Source organism: Rhipicephalus sanguineus, unplaced genomic scaffold (assembly GCF_013339695.2).
Source record: "Rhipicephalus sanguineus isolate Rsan-2018 unplaced genomic scaffold, BIME_Rsan_1.4 Seq82, whole genome shotgun sequence".
NCBI classification, from domain to species: Eukaryota; Metazoa; Arthropoda; class Arachnida; order Ixodida; family Ixodidae; genus Rhipicephalus; species Rhipicephalus sanguineus.
In genome coordinates this window covers 1-20,068 of record NW_023616061.1, presented here as the reverse complement: position 1 = coordinate 20,068, position 20,068 = coordinate 1, and positions in this window count along the sequence as shown.

Below are 20,068 nucleotides of genomic sequence, written 5' to 3'. Positions count from 1 at the left end.
CGTAGTGGGTTCCTCGCAAGTGCACTTCTGTTGGTTGCCAAGGAAGCCCATAAAGCTCCCATGATCCATTTCCTCAGGGTCTCAATAAAGTCAATTCTCTCTCTCTCTCGCTCTACGTTTCTCCAGTTAAAGTGTGTTATAAAGCGTGGTGGGACAGTTAAATAACGACCGGGCGTCACACAATATGCATTACGTAACTAGTGGGTCGTTTAAAGCTTCCAACCCATTACAAAGGGCGCAACCATAATTATTCATCGTCATCAACCGCTGCATCTACAAACTGCACATATTCGCTTACATATGGTACCTCGCTTCTCCGCAGAACAACGAATAATGTCGTGCTGGGTGCTTCCCAACTTCCCAAAAAGTACGCTTTGTGGCGTAGTGGGTACGTTGCTAATGTACCTGTATTAGTAGCCACAGGAGAGTTTATAACGGGCTCTAGAAATGCCGCTCTTCCAGCTTTCGCTGTGACTGTGCTGCGCTTTCCGCGCAGGCCTGGCGTTTCTTTCGGGGGTGGGGGAGGGCACGCCCTTGATCCGACGTGGGATCCGGGTAGGTGAGTGAGGTCGAGTGTCATATTGTGCTCTGTATATATGGCAGAAAAATATTTTCAGGAGGGGGGGGGGGCACGGGCCCGGTGTGCCCCCCCAATGGCTATGCCACTTGTCCTAGTCAAAACAGAGAAATCTCTGTTTCGCATTTTCTTCTTTTAGACATAAGAGTTAACATTGCTGCTTTTGTATTTTATCATATGATTCCTGTGGTGTCGCGCACCACAACAATTCCCTTTCGACAGTGCTTTAGTTTCTGATAATAGACAAACCTAGGTATAATTAAATTAGTAATATTTTTATTGCTGATGTATGCATTAGTCATCTGCATTTGCTGTTTCTGAAGTATATGTAAACAGGAGGTGGCTTAGGACAAAACTTAGGACCCCAGCAGGAATCAAACTCAAGCATTCTGCGTGACAGTCAGGTATTCTACCACAGAGCCACGCCAGGTCTATAAGCTGGTTTGGAAAAAGCCTATGCAGGCGTAATGTCAGTGCAACGTCAACTGGGGTTGTGGTGCTGCGTATCTAATTTTACAAGAAAGCAATAAACACTACATATGTACTGCTACAATACAGGCGTCATGTCAGGTTAGTGTCTGTGGTTCCAGTGTTGGCTCCACTTTTATAGCAGTTTATAATAAACATTGCATTTTATTCCTATGATTCAGCAAGCTATATTGAAGCATTGCTCACCTCGGATGAATAAATTATCAAAAGTTACATATGATATTCACGTGATTGCACTATAAGCAAAACTTCGTTTCGATAATACTGACGTATTATCTAACGTGAGGGCTGACGTTACGTCGCACCATAACTTAACTTTTAAATGCCAGTGTTGTCGACGTGCCTGGTAAGCCCACTATGTGCACACAGCTACTACACTTGCAAAAACACATCGATCCACCTCGTAACGCTTGGCTCAAAGCCATAAAATGCAGCATAGAAGTACTCGTTCACTGCTTCGCATGAAATCAATTCCCACAACGCGTGGGATCTCCCAAATTCTTTTGCATTGTGGGTTTACACATATTTAATAGGTGTTCCCACATCATCAACCTCCCTTACCTCCAGTGCATGCATTGAGAGAGTGTTCAGTTTAGCAGCTGACCTTTTAACAAGAAAACATGGAAGAATCAGCGATGACAACTTTGAAGAACAACTCGTGCTGAAAGTTAACATGTAGCACCATATCACAGAAGCCACGGTAAGCCTCCCTGCCTTTGCGCCTTTAGACAAGCCTCCAGCCTTCTACCATGCAAGCCACAGTAGTCGTAGTTTGAGTAAACTTGTGCTATTGTGTTATGGCAATAAAATTTTGAAAGAAACGCAAAAGGAATCTATTACATTTCTGTAATTGCTCAGTTACTTTTCTGGGGCTGTAATTGACCAATTACATTGTAATTGGTTACTTCTTTTCTGTAATGTGTACAAGTCTAGCCTAGTGATACAGTGTGCATGCACATTCGACTAAAAAAACGTCTGTCAAAATTATAGGGAAATCGCCGCTTCTTTAAAAAATTTCATCAGATCAGATCAGGCGATCAAGTTATGCCATAATTCTCGTTGGTATACTACTACAACAACGAAGCTAGTGGGTATTTGCCGAGATTGAAAATTTCGTCAGATCAGGAACTTCGTAAAATAAGGTTCCGTTAGATCGAGCTTCAACCGTATGTTTTTGCTTGAAAATTAGGAAGGGGCGAATATTCGAGCGCTTTGAATATTTAAACAAATATAACAATATTTGAACTCTCTTCGGCATGAAATTAAATAATTTGAAATGAACAAATACTTACATTTGACCGCAACCCCATGTAAAGGCGGTTTCACTGCAGCGTACCGACGCTATTTCGTGAAACCACCTATCCAAGAAAAATCCGCACTGCCCCGAAGCTACACTCTACGGTTAAATGTACGTATTACAGTCACCTCGATTATATATGTTTCTTTTTTTAAAGTCTAAAAGCTTGTAATATGGGCCTATATGTGCGAATTATAATAAATTTTAAAACTTCACATATTTTACCGCTTAAAACTTGCGCTCTACTACTATTCAAATCTTGCTACTATTCAAAGTTGCTTCCACTTTAAACCAAAAAAGTGACATTCAAGCATGCCCAGTTCATTCTTAAAAACATTGCCCAGGTTAGTTTGGTCATGACAAAAATGCTGTTTTCTTTACAATAGGTGATATTTACTATTGAAATTATTTGATACGAAAATATTCTACCAATGCACTATTCGCTTTGAACATCTGCTTTACTATTCACCCATACCTAGTTTGAATTTCTCCCACAATAATAATATCTGGGGTTCAACGTCCCAAAAACCACAATATGATTATGAGAGACACCGCAGTGGAGGGCTCCAGAAATTTCGACCACCTGAGGTTCTTTAACGTGCACCTAAATCCAAGTACACGGGTCTCAAAATTTTCGACTCCATCGAAAATGTAGCAGCCACGGCCGGGATTCAATCCCGCGACCTTCGGGTCAGCAGCAGAGGGCCATAACCGTGGCAGGGTAGAATTATGGCCCTCTGCTGTCAGCAGCAGAGGGCCATAGCCGTGGCAGGGCGACAATCGAAGTTGTGCAACCAATGGCGTTTTGAGAATGGATGATGAAAAATGCTAGGACAGATCATTACGTCGTGCAGCAAGTGAACATTCCGTGCAGTTTTGTGAATATTAAGCCAGAGGTGCCTATCCAAAACAAGTGATCTATATTTGTGCACAAAACGCATGCTGTGGCATTCGTATCACATATCAAGCTACAAAATATGCCAAAATACTGCTTCCTAATACGTCGCATCGCCTTTATTAGCCTTCCAATGCCTTGGTGGCCTTGTCGCAATGATGCACGAACAACCCAGTGCTTTTATGAATTTGTTATTCATTTCCAAGCTGAAGATGTGCAGGGAAAAACTACCGCTAAGAAAAGAAGGAACTGCAATGGACTCCGTAAAGGTCTTCCGGCTGATGTATAGAGGTGTTGTTTAATTATATTATTCTATTTTTGTTTAGTTTGGTCTAATCATCCAAAAGACTGATGCACAAACATGGCATCGAATGTGAAAAATGTGAAAGTTGGCAAGCATACAAAAGAGACACAAAAATGAAAATAAAAAAAAGAAATTAAAGCCAGTTCTACATCTGTACAATCTGAACAGCGGAGTTGGCAAGCAAGCACCACCACCTGGCGAGCGCAGATAGTTTTCTTTCGTCTTTCTTCATCTTCTTTCTTTTATGCTTCATTATCTTTTCTCTGCATCTTTCTCTCCTCACCTCTTTCTACATTATCCTCTGTTCCCTCCTCCCAACCCTCACTTCTCTTTCCCACCCCTTGCTATGCTATACTGTACATGATTATGCTATGGTTTACCCTCTCACCTCCCCCTTTCTCTCCACCTCACCCTAACATCAGTCTTCTTTCTTTCATCTTTCTCTCCTTATCTCTTCCTCTATTGACCTCCCTCCTTCTATCCCTTCTACTCATCCTCACATCCCTCTTTCTCGCCCTCAGTTCCCTTTCCCACCCCCTTGCTATGCTACGCTATGCTAGGAGCTGCTTGGCACATACTCGCTTTCTGCGGCTGGTCTCGCAAAACAGCTGAACGAAAAGCTTAAACAGCGCTACTGTTAAAACAGCAATGCAAGACAAAGAGTGGTCAAATGCACTGCCACAAGAGCAGTGGACACTTCTATAAAAACCCAAGGAAGTTTTGTGCAATGAGGGAATCTACCCTAACGCGAGTCTAATTGCACCTTAACAGCTGAAGGCCGTGACCAGAGCAAGAACATCGCACATAACGTCAGTTAGAAGTGTCAGTCCTGTCAATATCTGAACAGTGTCATTGGTTGGCCATTGTCACAGTGGGGCAAGTAATGCCATGCCCAGAGTTGGGTAAGTTTTTATAGGGGGGGTTGTCTCCTGCTTATATGTAGCTCGTGTGTGTTTGTATGCGTGCATGTATACATACACATGCAAAATGTAATCATTCAAGTAAGTTTGAGGGGGGGGGGGGGGGGGGGGTTAACACCAAGTACACTTCCCATGGCGACGCCACTGGCCATGCCCATTCCCAGTTCTAACTACCTTAAAAGCAAGGGTAGACCGCTACATGACGCTGACACCAACGCAACTGTAACGTTGGTGTCAGCACATATTGTCAATATGGCGATCAGTTAATTATTAAAAGAATATCCTTTAGCACTGCTTTAGCGAAGAAAGGATCACGCAGATATTAAAATTCGCTTCAAACCGCATCCAAACTTTTAACACTATAATTGTGAGCCCTACTCCGCACCCACACTTTTGTTGTGCTGCGACATGTCCACGACCAAAACAATCAGACATTTGCAATAAATTTCATTCTAGGATTCATTTTTTAATTTTGCAACAGACATTTTGGAGTAAGCATTGCGGACTCGTGCTGCTTGATTATTGTATGCACCCTAATTGCACGCAATATTGCCATTCCTTGTGTTCCTTGTGTTGCGTTTTGTTTATGCTGTTTTTTACCCGTCAATTACACAACTGTCTCTGTTTTCCTTATTAATTACATGTGTAATGTGTAACTTCAAGAAGGTTAAAACCACGAACACATTTTAGTCAATGCGCATTTAAGACAAATCAAACTTTTGTCATCAAGTCTATTAGATCACCCAAAAGCACTTAATAGAGTATGATTAACAATGACATATTTCTCTCTAAGCAGTAACAAACTCAATTGCTGAGGCACTACAAATCTGTTTCATACACTTTGGATATTACATTCAAACACAAATATTTCATTCATCAATGTTCCTTTGCGTCTGTAACAATGAATGCTCCTGCACTTTAGGGATGCTTCTTTGCATGACGACGGTACATGTGCCTCATGAGGATGCCTTTCCGTGAAAAGGACGCATGGCAGTGGTCACAAGAAAAGGGTCGCTCTCCTGTATGGGTGCGCATGTGTTCCACGAGGGTCTTTTTCCATGAGAATGATGCACTGCAGTGGTCACAGGAAAAGGGACGCTCTCCAGTGTGGGTGCGCTTGTGTTCCACGAGGTGCTGCTTCTGTGAAAAAGATGCACTGCATTGGTCACAGGAGAAAGGACGCTCTCCTGTGTGCGTGCGAACGTGAACTGTAAGATTATATTTCCAAGAGAATGCAGCTGGACATAGGTGGCACTGGAAGGGACGCTCGCCCGTATGTTTGCAAAGGTGTCTTTTCATGTCTTTCTTGTCCTTGGTCACATAGCTGCACTGACGACAGGAATGCAGTCCACCTTTTGTAGACACCAGTAAATGGTACTGCTCATGGGATGCCGAAGACACGGAACCTGCAAAGCCACAGGGAGAACAGAAAGGCAATGAAAACCAGGTGACACACATTGTCTGCAACTGCACTACAGCACCAGGCAATGAAGAAAAGTTGCTGCACTTGTAAATGAAGTACACAACCATCTCGTGTTTAAGCATTGTTAATGGCTTGTTGTTGGTTATTTCTGTTTACTGACGTGGTGCTTTGGTGGTCAAGCTTTGTTTTTGGTTTTTTTTGCGTTGTCCTTCTATAATTGTTTTTTTACTTACACGGCTTCTTGGTTAGTGTGTCATTTGTGTTTCGTTCAGTGCCCTTACAGATGTTGCAGCCCAATTTTCTTGGCTGGTGGGTTTGTTTGTTTTCTATGTCAGTAGGCTGCTTTCTTTGATGGCTTGTTTGGCCTTGGTGCTGCGTGCTTCTTTTTGGGGTTATCGATGTTTCGACTACAGTGAATTTGGGTCTGTGTCACTCCAAGCACATTTATTTGAAGAGTCGGGTGGTGCGATAATCCCGAAAGATTTCTATCGCTTTGGGTGCCAGGCAGCTGAGTCTCATTAATGCGTGGCCATGACGTGGTGTTTATGGTGATGTCTTGACACTTGTTATTGTGTGGATGCATCACAAGTGTTATAGTCCTTGCTGATTGCCGTAACATATTATTGTTTTCCAATAAACCTCAGTTGAAAGTTGAGTGCCTGTCCTGTGTGCCTCCCGTTTCATGTGACCGTTTCTTAGCGCTAGTTTGTTTCGCATCACATAAAACATGTTTGCTGAATAAAATGACTGCATCATACCTCAATATCACAACATAAAAGAATGCAATATCATTGTTTGCTGACATGCCAGTGGAACTGGTGAGCATAATTGCAATGTTAAACTGCATTGTGAAGCAGCAGCACATTACACTATATCTAAAACGATAAAATACCACGGGGTATCCTTTTTGATAGCAACCCCAAATACCCACTACTTAAAGCAACTCAAGGGAGGCTAATCAACAATGGAAACAGTGTCCATCTTAAAGACTATTATAAGTGGAAAGTGTATATAGTATTTCAATATTTTTTGCACATTCTGCTCAGCACTCATGAGAACAAAATGAATGCTAGTGCATCGATGACTCGGGAATAATTCTGTTCCATTGAGGCAACTGTGAAGTTATGCCTTAACGAGAGAGAACAATCATAAAAACTCTGAACTAAGCAAAGTGAAAGTGTATTTTAATAGAAGCTCATTATGCCAAACCACAAGCTAGAAGATTATGCAGAGCACAGTGTGTGCCACGTGTGGTTGCATTAGGAGTGACGACACAAACAAGGTACACAGATACTTTAACATACACAGCCTAATAAAATTGTTGAGTGATGAAGGAAGTGAGCAGAACATGTGTGTGAATGTGTGGCAAATAATAAACAAGCAACAAGTGACGTTAATAAATATATAGGTAAATAAATAGACGCTAAATGGAATGAATGCTAGAAAAGTGAAATATGTAAAATGTCAGTTCAAGGAATGAAGCTAACAAATGTGAAGTAATATCCAATACAGAGAGACACTGTATTTGAAGCTTGATAAAAAAAAAAAATGTTTCTTTTTGGATGCAGAAAAATTTTATCTTTGCAAAGTACCTACAGCCCCATAGAGTACAGTAGACTTTCGATGATTCAAACCTGAGGAGACTTCAGGATTTGATTTGAATTATCAGAAGTTCTCATAAATATGACTCAGGGCAACACACCAACTGATACTGCGATGTTTATTGTTTCTCAGTGCCACAGCAACATCATAGACTGCTCTGCATGATTGCCAGTAAAACTTCTAGACATCAGCGATGATACTGGTACTTGTTATTATACAAGACACGCAGGGGTGTGTAATTAAGGGACGAAATGTGTTGCATCCCACGACAGTTGCTAGCTCCTTCTAATTCTTAGGACACTTCCTTGCATGGCATACTGCAGAGGAAGTGACTTTAAGAAACGTTTGGCATGCGATAGATCAAGACCAGACCGTACAGTTTTTTTGCCCTCGGTCAGCACGAGATTATTGGTGCGCGAGGTTCGGCTAGTTTGGCCATTTTGTAGGCAGGCAATCAGCTTTATTTGCGCCTGTTAGTAACAGAAAAACGTGAATGTTCAGCTAGAAGCAACAAAGGCAGCAAATACATGGACGAGCAAAAAGTTTGAATTAACCGAATTTGTGCTGTGAGGCAGTATGAATTAAGCAGCTTTAAATTACATTGAAAACAGTAGCAAACCAAAATTTTAAGATTTGTTTGAATTAACCGAAAGTTTGAATTACCAGAGTTTGAGTTATCGAGAGGCTACTGTAATTGCAACACCTTTGGACAACATAACATAAAAAAACGCGATTTCACACTTTGCTCACACGCCAGTGGAATTGGCATGCATAGATGGAATGTTGAATGACATTGAGAAACAGAAGTACACTTGACCACATCCAGCATGTTAAAACAACACAAGTTCTCTTTTTTCAAAGCAACCTTAAATATCACATTCTAAGCCCAACTCAAGGAAAGCTAATAAAGAAACAACACTGTATCCTATGACAAGTATTCAAAGTGGAAAAGGTGCGCATATAAAAATACTTCTTGCACATTGATTTTCTGAACAAATAGAGTGTCAGTGTGGTGGTGACAATTTGGCCAGATACCCATTTGTTCCACACATCACTGATAACAGCAACAATGATGAGAGATGGCATGAACCAGGAAAAAGGAAAGTGCAGTTTAAAAGAAGCTCATTATGTCAAATGATGAGCTCGAAGACTCTGCAGGGCACTGTGTTTGTGATGTATGGTTGCATCAGGAATGAAGGCACAATTAGAGTTTTAGGTAATGCTCTAGTCTTGGAAACAACTGATATGCATCGCAGGCACAAACAAGGCATACTGATAGATCAGAGCATAGTCCAGTAAAACTGATGAGCGAAGAAGCAAATGTAAAGAATAGATGTGGGAATCAATAAACAAGCAAGCAGGGAAATAAATACAGTATGGAATACAGAAAGTTTTTTATATGCCTGTTAAGTTCCACATGGCTTCATACACAACAAACAGCAAACTTGCCCAACTTCCCAAGCTGACTAGATTTACCCGAATCTTGGCAGAGATACACCGATTTAAAGTTGTCCCTATACGGCGCTTGCATGAGAGAGTTTTCGTAATGCAGTTGAAAGAGAAAATATTGTACACTCCCTCGAACTACCCGTCGATATGCTCTCTATGACAACACAAAATTAGGTGCTGCAATGTTGCCAACACTGGAAGAAGGGATCGTGAAAATGAACATGGCCTCAACAGTGGCCACTGCTTGTTGGTACACTGTGGTAGGAATGCACATGGCAGCATACTTTCCCAGCAGGATGTGCCATGCAGGCTTTAGAAAGTCTGGATACGGCTTGCACTTTAATCTTGACTGCAGCTTTTACTGAAACTGAGCAGGCAGAGTGTGGACGGTCTGTGGGAATGCACAGGCGAAGGTTGAAGCTGCCATACTGTCTGAATGGGGTTGAAGGAGCTGGAAAAGCACCCGCTGCACCTGTGTGAAAAAGTCCAGTTAGGCTTTATGCGTGCCAAAAACTGTTGCACTGGTATTAAATGAAAGTGTCTAAAAATGCACAACTATTTCAACAGCTGCCCAACATTCTATCTCTGCTAACATTTGCTAATGGAAATGAAGCAAAATCATTCCCTTCAAATAATAGTGTACAGCTATTCGAAAATTCAGAGAGACATTGCATACATTGCGCCATTAAATACATTCCATTGCTGGGCTACTCGGTGCATGAATAAATTAAATATATGTAGGAAATATGATATTGTATATCCGATTTTGGAGCTTGTTTTCTTATACTATGATGCCTCAATATTTTTTCGAAGAAATTACAAAACTGTTAGCCAATGAAAACTACACTTCTGGGTTAGCAAGTGAAATAGGGATTCGCAGTAGCTCTCCCAAACTCCGCATAATTAGTTAGACGATTTCATAATAATAATATCTGGGGTTTAACGTCCCAAAACCACGACAAGATCATGAGGGAAGCCGTAGTGGAGGGCTCCAGAAATTTCGACCACCTGGGTGCACCTAAATCTAAGTACACGGGCCTCAAACATTTTTGCCTCCATCGAAAATGCAGCGACCACGGCCACGATTTGGTCCAGCGATCTTCGGGTCAGCAGTCGAGTGCCATCACCACTAGACCACTGTGGTGGGGTGAGAAGGCCATTCCAGGTTTGTGCCATGTTCAGGACGAAAAATAAATCTACCTAGGTTTTACAAAATACTTTTATTAGGACGTGTAAACTTTTCACATTTATTGTTTTTACAATTTTAACATTTATCGTTTGTCCTTGCTGCAAGAATCCAAAATGAGTATGGGCAGTATGCCGTAAATATATAAAGAATACATAAATATACTTGTCTACGGGTTCATTCAAGCTATGTGATATTTGAATGGTTCGCAAGACGAATGTGCGAGTGGGCGCATGAATAAAATGCCTCAGTATTCATTAAGTTTAGTTTTTAATTGATGTGCATCATCATGACATAAAGACAATCAAATTAAGGTGGCCAAACAACAAAAGTACTGCTGCCATAGCTCAATATGTAGATTATCGGGCACATAAAAAATCCTGGTTTCGAACGCTACTGGCAGGGAGCTCTCTTTTTCTACCCACTTTGGGAAGCCCAGCACTTGATTTCCAGTGAATATGGCCGCTCACCAGCTTTTCTGATGGAGTAACTGTTAGCCCAAAGTGGCACACGGTTGTGTAGATATTCATATCGCAAGAAGGTGGCCTCTCCTTTGCACTCTCTTCCACCACTCTCCTTTCCTCCAACGAATTCATGCCATTACCACTTATGAGTTGCCAAACTAAGTTACTTTCGTAACCTCAATCTACTCTTCCACTGTCACCTCTAATCAACAAGCTGTCCCTTCACTGGCACACCTCCTTCCAAGGGCGTCCGCAGAACTTTTTGCAGGGGGGTGCATATGCACGGGGGGGGGGGGGGATTCAGCACTGGCAGCCTTTCTTTAACTGCCGTGACATGACAGGCAAGATTAGTCAGTAGTTTGTAACGCGCGAAATTGAATGGCAAACCTGAAGGCAAGGACCTGACTGTGCTAATCAAGCTGTGTAGCTTATCGCAACTGCATAGCAAAATATTATTCGAAATTCCAAGGGGGGGCAGCTGCCCCCCCTTGCACCCCCCTCCGGACGCCCATGCCTCCTTCTCTTTAAAGAAAGCCTGTAGACAACTCTCTTTTCATGGCTTCTTTTTTGCATGACGAGAGGGCACGTGGTACAAGAGGTGGTGTTTCCGTGAACAGGACGCATTGCAGTGGCCACAGCAAAAGGGATGTTCTCCTGTGTGGGTGACAATGTGCCGTGTAAGATGAGCTTTCCGAGAGAATGCAGCTGGACACAGGCGGCATTGGAAGGGACACTCGCCCGTGTGTTTGCGAAGGTGTCTTTGCATGTGTGACTTCTCATTGGTCACATAGGTGCACTGACAACAGGAACGCAGTCCACCTTGTGTAGACACGAGTGAATGGTACTGCTCATGGGATGCCAAAGACAAGGAACCTGCAAAGCCACAGGAAGAACAGAAAGGCAATGAAAACCAAGTAACATGCATTGTCTGCAAATGGACTAAAGCACCAGGCAATGAAGAAAGGTTACTGCACTTGTAAATGAAGTACACGATTACCTTTCCCTAAGCAAACCACATGTTACTGTAGAAGTAACCACATAATATCAAAACACATTTTACACAAGTTCCCATCTCTCTGTACGTAAATACTCCGCCTAATACATGCAAAAATCTCTAGTGAATGTAATTCTGGTACTATACCTAAATGGGCAAATTTCTTCCTAATAATATAATAGATTTGCAGCAACCCGGTGAAGTATTTGTTATTTCATTTTTCCCATAGAAGCATCAATAAAATGCCACACAGCAACTGAACCACCTCATAATTTAACAAATGAAGCATATGAAATAATATATTAGCAAATGAAGTTAATATGAAACAAGCTGGAAGATATAAAAAAAGGAACATAAAACATTTACAAGGGATAGAATGGCATCCGAGTTTTTGGTGCTCAGAAACAGGCACATTTACGTGGATTGCACAAAAAATTATTTCTCTATGCGTACTAGCACAGTTTACACATTTCCCATTAATGTCTCTATCCTGCATGAATGAAAGCATAATGATACCATAGAATACAAAGTAATCTATTCACCATATAATGTTTCAGACACTCACACAACCACACACACGAGTAGATATTCCACTTAATCACAATATCACAATGTCTAACTAATTATACTGAATGAAGACTACCACAATACAATGATCCACACTTATAAAGCCGTCTTGACATGCGAGAATGATCAAAGCACATTGGATATATTATAAAACAATGGACTCAACTCAATGCACTAATTGCATTTTAAGCATCCCCTAAGAGGAAAGGTAAAGGAAGAAACGAATTTTCGAAGAGTGGTGCAACATTTGATGATAGAAGAGAATACAGAAAGATCTAAGCGAACTCAGTAAATGGCACTGCGAAAAAATAAATGATGTTCGTTCATCCATATTATTTAGATTTTGTTGAGCACTACACAGACACATACAGAGATGTTTTTGAGGGCAAAATGCGTAATGAAGTAACACCAGAGTGCCGTTGTACCCTTATATTACGATCCTTATAAACATATTGCAGTGTAAAATTAAATTGCCACTACCAAGTGTTGCGGTAACTTATACTGAAAACAGCATAATCCCTCATCGCGTACAGATGTGTAAAGATGTGTGTTAATAAATACCTCTCCTGAACCAGTGCTTTGTACGACAGGCAAAATTTCTTTACAGTGATCATTGAAACATATACATAGCAATGAAATACAGTACAGTCTTAGTAATTTGAAATGACTAACAGTGCTGAAACTGAGTAGTCAACTTGATTTGTTTTAATATAATTCAATCCTTAGCAGCATTCCACAGACATGGTCACATCACCATCACATTGTCATGTTCACAGCACATTAAACTGTAACATAAGCATAAAATGGTGAACAAGTTCTAAGAGGCTGGTGTAATGCATTTCTGGCAATATCCAAAGCATTTATCATCGCTCCTCCATAGAAGGCATGGTCACATCTGCAACAGAAGACGAACCGCTGTTAAAGCCAGCCCAAAGAACACAGTACACCGATAGTTTTACCCTTGGCATCAACTGGACTTCAAAGTTCCTTAAGGAATGAATTATATTTTTTAGTACCGTTATAAAGTGACTACTTTTACAGCGAAAGCTGTGATGAGGTCATTTCACCGGCCGTTTTTGGTGCCGTAGTTGTCCGCCACCGCCGCCGGTGTCCGTAACCAGTATTGCTCGAAATAAGAAAAAAAAACTAAATAAGAAAAAAATCCCCGGATGGAACGAGGTTCGAACCTGGGCCCTCTGCGTGGGAGCCCAGTATTCAACCTCTGAGCTATGCCGTTGCTTGAAACTGCTTTGCAAAAAGGTCCTATACAGGCTTCATTTCGGGAAGGAACCACATTAGCATATGCAATATGGCGTGGTAGAAAAGTAAAATAAAAACCAAGCGTCGCACAACGCTAATTCTGTAACCAGGCGTCACACAATGCGAATCGCGCAACGAGTAGGTTGTTGAGTGCTTCCAACCCATTACAAAGGGATCTGCCGTAATTCTTCATCGTCATCAGGCACAGCATCAACAAAGTGCGCATAATGCCTTACATGTGTTTAGCAGGTACCAATGCTCTCTGTAGAATGACAAAAAATGGCACAGTGCCTGCTGCCCTACTTCTAAAAAATTACAATACTTTATAGCGGAGTGGGTTCCTCGCAAGTGCACTTGTATTGGTTGCCAAGGAAGCCCATAAGTGCATGATCCATTTCCTCGGGGTCTCAGTAAAATTACTATGATTTATAGCGTAGTGGGTTCCTCGCAAGTGCACTTGTATTGGTTCCCAAGGAAACCCATAAGCGCATGATCAATTTACTAGGGGTCTCAGTAAAGTTCTTCGCCCCCCCCCCCCCCCCCCGTCTCTCTCCCACGTCAACATACGTTATACACCATGACGGGAGAGGGAAATAGCGACCGGGCGTCACCCAATGCAGATTACATAACTGGTGGGCCGTTTAAAGCTTCCAACCCCTTACAAAGGGCTGAGCCATAATTCTTCATCGTCATCAGTCGTCGCGTCAACAAAGTGCACATAATGCCTTACAGACGTGTAGCTGGTGCATCGCTTCTCCGCAGAATGACGAATAATGGCTTAGTAGGTGCTTCCCAACTTCACAAAAATTGTGATTTATGGCTTAGTGGGTACCTTCCTAGTGTACTTGTATTGTAGCCCGAAGAGAGCTTACAATGGGCTCTAGAAACGCCGCTCTTCCAGCTTTCGCTGTGACTGTGCTGCGGTCTCAGCGCAGGCCTGGCGTTTTTTTCAGGAACTATTTTGATATTAACTATTTTTTTAAGTCTATACATAGGGAAATACAAATGTGAAGAATTGAATTTGGAGGAACATATGGAATTGAACTTTTGCAACGGCGCAATGCAGCAGCATATGGGATACCGAAGAGAAGGGTTCCAGAACGCTACAACGCGAGCACAAGAAGAAGAGAGATGAATATAGGATTCGAATGGTCAGTAAACCTAATCAATGCGCTGAGTATCTGTGTCCTCATTTTAGCATACCATATAGGGGTTGACTATAATAATTGAAGCTGCTGTGGCTATATAAAAATGGATGGATTAACCACAGGTGCCAGGAAATTGTATGTGTAGACAGTTTCTTATACGTTTTGCAGCACATTTAGCAGGTGTCTTCCTCAAGTATTAGGAAGAACGAAGTGCTGCATTTCGAAGAGAACGCACATGCGAGACTTCAGCAAGTAAGTAAATACAATCTTGTGCACTACATTCTCGTACAACGCCATCCTGCTTTCCCATGCAAAGCAAGCAATGTCTAGGCTTGCACACGTTGAGATTGAGGCCTGCTTGATGCGCTGTAGGTGGCGCTAGTCATCAGCTAAAGAAATAGCGATGTTAGAGTGCATCAAAGAAGCGTCCTATATGTAGGACAGTGGGCATATATGGATTAATAAGTATGTTCATGAGCTACATAGACGTGACTCATCTCAAGCATTTCTTTCGTAAGGCACCCAAAGCGGTCACCATGTGTTAAAATATAACCGTGGAAGAAAAGCTCTATTTTAGTATTAACGTCCTGATTTCAGTTATTCATGCCCCATAAAAAAAATGTCATGCTGCTGTTCTTTAAGGCTCCTTTGCAAGACAATGGACCAAGTACGAAAGAAGGGGAATTGTCTGAGCTGCTCGTTTTTTCTGTATTATATGTTTCATTAATTGCGTATAATACAGAAAAACCGGCCAAGTGGCTTTTCAGGCTTCTTTTCTGCGAAAATAATGCATCGCAGTGTTTACAGAAAAAGAATTACGCTCTCCTGTGTGACTGCACATGTGCCGAATGAGGAGTTCCTTTTCCGAAAACGACGCAGTGCAGTGGACAGAGGAAAATGCACGCTCCCCTGTGCGAGTGCACATGTCTGTACATAAACACCACACTTAATACTGCATGCAAACATCTACTGCGTATACAAAGAGGTCTGATTTAGATTCAATTTTGATGCTATACCAAAGCAGCTAAATTTCTTTGCAATATGCTATATTCGGTTACGACCTCAGAAGAAATGGCAGCTCTGCCCGCAGAACTGCAATGCGCCTGCCCTTAAATTGTAAGAGACAGTCCTGCTAGCTGGTTTTTGCTTGAGCTGTAAGAACTTTTCCTTGGCTAATATCAATAATATGCATATTAAGCTTTACAGGTTCATCGTTCCTACCTAAAAATTTATGTTTGGCAGAGAACCAATATCACAATCCTTGACAAAATTTACCAGGATGTTCAAGTTTCTGCCCTACAACCAGCTCAAAAACATTGGTCTGTATAGGAAAGTCAGCGGCCTGAAACACTCGAGAAGCGCTTGACATCACAAAAATGAGTAAGCGCTATTGGACGGAGCACTTATGGAAATTTTCTGCGGGAGGGACAGTGATGGCTGTGCGCAGAGCTGAGATCTTTTTCTCAGGTTGTAACAGAGTATATAACATTTCAAGCACCACCTCATTGCAGTATTTATTGTACCTCCTTTTTTTTTTTACACCAGAACCATCTATAAACTACAGTGCAGCAAAAACAGAATTCGATATTTGAATGCATCAACCATATGACATAAAATGTAAGTGAAAGAATACGAAACACAGTGGAAAATACTAAAAACTGAAAAGCATTTACGATGGTAAGGATAGCATCACAGCTCCTGGTGGTGAAAAATACAGCATGCATAACACAAAGAATTCTTTCTCTATATGTAGTAGCACAGTTTACACACTTGCCACCAATGTTTGTATATTGCATCAATGAAAGCATAATATTACAATGGAATACTAAAAGCGACTTATTAAATGCGAAGCATTTCTTAGCGAACTTCTGCGACTGAGCGTACCTATCTATCTATCTATCTAGCCGCCTACGACTTTGTGCTCTCCTGCTTGTTTCGTCAATCGAATGTACAGTGAAAGCTCGGTGATACGAATCTCATGGGACCACCAAAAATATTCGTATCATCCGAAATTGGTATCACCAGGAAGCACGAAAAATTAGCATGCGACAAAAGAAAGCTGGTGTACATTTTCATTTATTATTTTTCAGGGCCACAGCAACGTCAGGGAGAACCCTGAATGATTGTCAGTTAAGTTTTTAGATGTCGGCAATCATGCCGGCACTCGTAAATATACGGCCCATACGCGCGTATTTAATTAATGAACCAGGTGAGTTGTGACCCGCAGCAGCAGTAGCCGCTTCCAAAGTTTAGTACGCTTTTTTGCATGACACCAGAGTACTGCAGCGAAAGTAATGAAGGACGCTCTTTCACGCGATGGATCAAGGTCATGAAAATACAGAACGACGGTCCTATGTTATGACTTTGTTATCGCGGAGGTGTTGCGGATGTTTTTCGGGAGATTTACGGCCGTGCCGCACAAATGCGAACTAAACGGTCGCGCATGTTGACGTTGTGAGGCCTGACTCCTTCGCCAAGACCATCCTCGCCTTCTTTCGGTCCTCGCCCACCTTTCACAGGATGTCTGATGCACGAGGCAGGCACATGTAAACACAGTACAACGACAGCAGCCCGCGTCGACGCGTTAGAAAAAAAAAGCATGGCGCTAATGTCCTCTGTAAGCTAAACGCGAAGGCACAAGGAGGCGCATAAGAGCCTCAAAGATTCGCGCACACAATCAATCTCGGAGGCCGTGACGCGTCTCTGAAGGTTTATTCTGACCGTAAGAAAAGTGTTTTTCTTACACCGTGATTCTGACGATTTGGCGGTGCGGCGCGCTTGTCCACGCTTGCGTTCCCGCGCTCGCACGTGCTTGGCGCGTCTTCAGCAACAGCGCAAACAGCACCTCTTCGTACCTGGGCGGTAGCGTACGTTCGTATCAAATGTCGCTGGGTGCAAATCGGTTCGCAACAACCGTACTCCGTTACACTGCAGGCCAATGGGCCATGGCCGGGACCTACGAAAAATTCGTATCACCCCGAAATTCGTATGAGCTGTGATCGTATCACCGAGGTTTCACTGTACACCAAAATTGGTATGGCATCACATGACTGTATGACGAACATGAATGACGAGTCATAACATGAAAATCATGACATGCATGTCATGAACGACATGATATACATGCCACAGTCTTGGTGCTCTTACGGCCGTTTCGTTAACTTGATATATACCAAAATTGATACGGGGTGACAAGAGTGTATGATGAACATAACTGACAGGTCCTAACGTGCAAATCATGACACGCATGTCATGTACAGCATGATATACATGCCACGCTCATGGTGCGCTCGCGGCCGTTTCACTAGCTTGATATATACAAACACTGGTACTGCGCTATGTGACTGTGTAACGAACATAAATAACATGAGTTAACATGAAAATCAGGACACGCATGTCATGTACAACATGACTTACGTGCCACACTCATGGTGCGCTGGCGGCCGTTTCGCTAGCTTGATATATACCAAAATTGGTATCTTGCGACATAACTGTATGACGAACATAAATAGCACGAGTTAACATGAAACCATGACACGCATGTCATGTACAGCATGACTTATTTGCCACGCTCATGGTGCGCTGGCAGCCGTTTTGCTTGCTTGATCTACCCCGAAACTGGTATTGCGTGACGTTACTGTGTAATGAACATAAATAACAAGAGTTAACATGAAAATCATGACACACATGTCATGTACAACATGACTTATGTGCCACTTTTAACTTATGTGCCAAGTTTAATGACGAAAGAGAATGTGGCACATTTCGGAGCACTTACGAAGCAATTGTTCCATGGTTAGTGTCAGAATATAAAAAAAATAAATGGAGTCAGTTGGTCAATGATACTTCTGACATGCTGCTGATGTGAGAGCATGACACAAAAACTAAAAGACGAAGGTTGACAAGGCCAAATGGAAAAACTACAAAGTTATGGTAAATCACCTAACAATTATTTTTTTGCTAAGCTAAACTTGCATGAACAGCTGCACTATTGAATAGACTTGCAAAGTCAAGAGTATGCATTACCAATTACCTGGCATGAACCAATGCTTTGTAAAGACACGCATAATTCCTTTAGGCTGATAACAAATTTATACACTGCCAAAAAGTCCATTCTTTTCTTTACATTTTCAGTGGACTAACATGCCCAAAACTCTATACCCGATTTCACTTGCTTCATACAACCAATCTTTAGCCCTTTCTCGCATTTAACCCCTTACCTTTCCATCCCCCCTTTCCTTTCCTCAGTGCAGGGTAGCAAACCAGATAATATTTTTCTGGTCAACCACCCTGTCTTTCACTCAACCTTTCTTTCTCTCGACATTGCTACAATTCATCACCTAAGTGCATCTGTAGGTGTGCTGTCACACTGAAGCAGATGTTCACAGAAGAATTGTACATCCTGACAAAGCGTGTTTTCCTCAGGATGGCAGAGATTGGTATGGGCATCCGTTTTCTTGTTGTTCGAAGAATTATACACTGAGTGTCAACAACATGAAATGCTATGCAACTTCTTCACCATGACCGGCATTGCAAAATGCACATTGGACAGTGTCAGTTTGTGCTTACCCTTTGCCGCACATGTCCTTTGCATACTGTTCTTGCAGGAAAGACAAGAAGTAAACATTGAAGACAGTGAAGGAATGTCTCTGTACATGGGCCAGCTGTCTTCATGGCCCCTAACTTCAGTCCGTGTTGACATGCGAGAAACAAAGAAAAATGCATCAAGGAGTCCCTGGTATAATTCCTTTTTAAGTTATATATGTAAGTGGTTTGACTAAAACTAGTGCAAATTATTCGAACAATTAAGGAAAGCACCATTATATGAAGGCAACTATTCACAATTAAAGGGTACCTTCTTCCAAAGCAATGCGTTTTTTGTTTTCAACTTCCTGACTGAGTGGTCATGACTAACCTGCATCTTCCATGATCCTCAGCCAACACTCCACAGACTGTGGAAGGCATGCTCCGCCATTTTCTCGATCTCGGCGGGCCTCCACATACCCGGACACTAAATGAAGAAAACCAGACCAGTCGCAGATGTGATGTCTCGAATGCCACATCCATGGAGGGGAAAAAAAAGAAATTTTCCAAAACCTGGGCGGCTGAAAACTTTCTTCAGTGGTACAGTGCGATCTGTTGCAATGCACATGTTTGAAGCCTTATAACAATTTACACGTTACACAGGGCACTTAATCTGTTATTGATCTGCACGACTCGCACGAATGCCGAAATGCATTTGTAAAGAATTGTCAAAACCGTTTCAGGGTTAAAATGAGCTGTATAAGTGGAAATAGCCTAGCAGGTAACAAAAAATACATCTGCGAAGGTGCAAACATGTTTTTGTATTAACTGCTCACTTGACATGATTATTTTCCATCAGCCAGCTGATGGGTGTGTCCAGACAGCTAAGTCATTGTTAGAAGTACCAATACTGAGAAATTAAAACGCATAAAGAGCCCTGCTGAAAGTTTAGCTTTCACAAAAAATCGC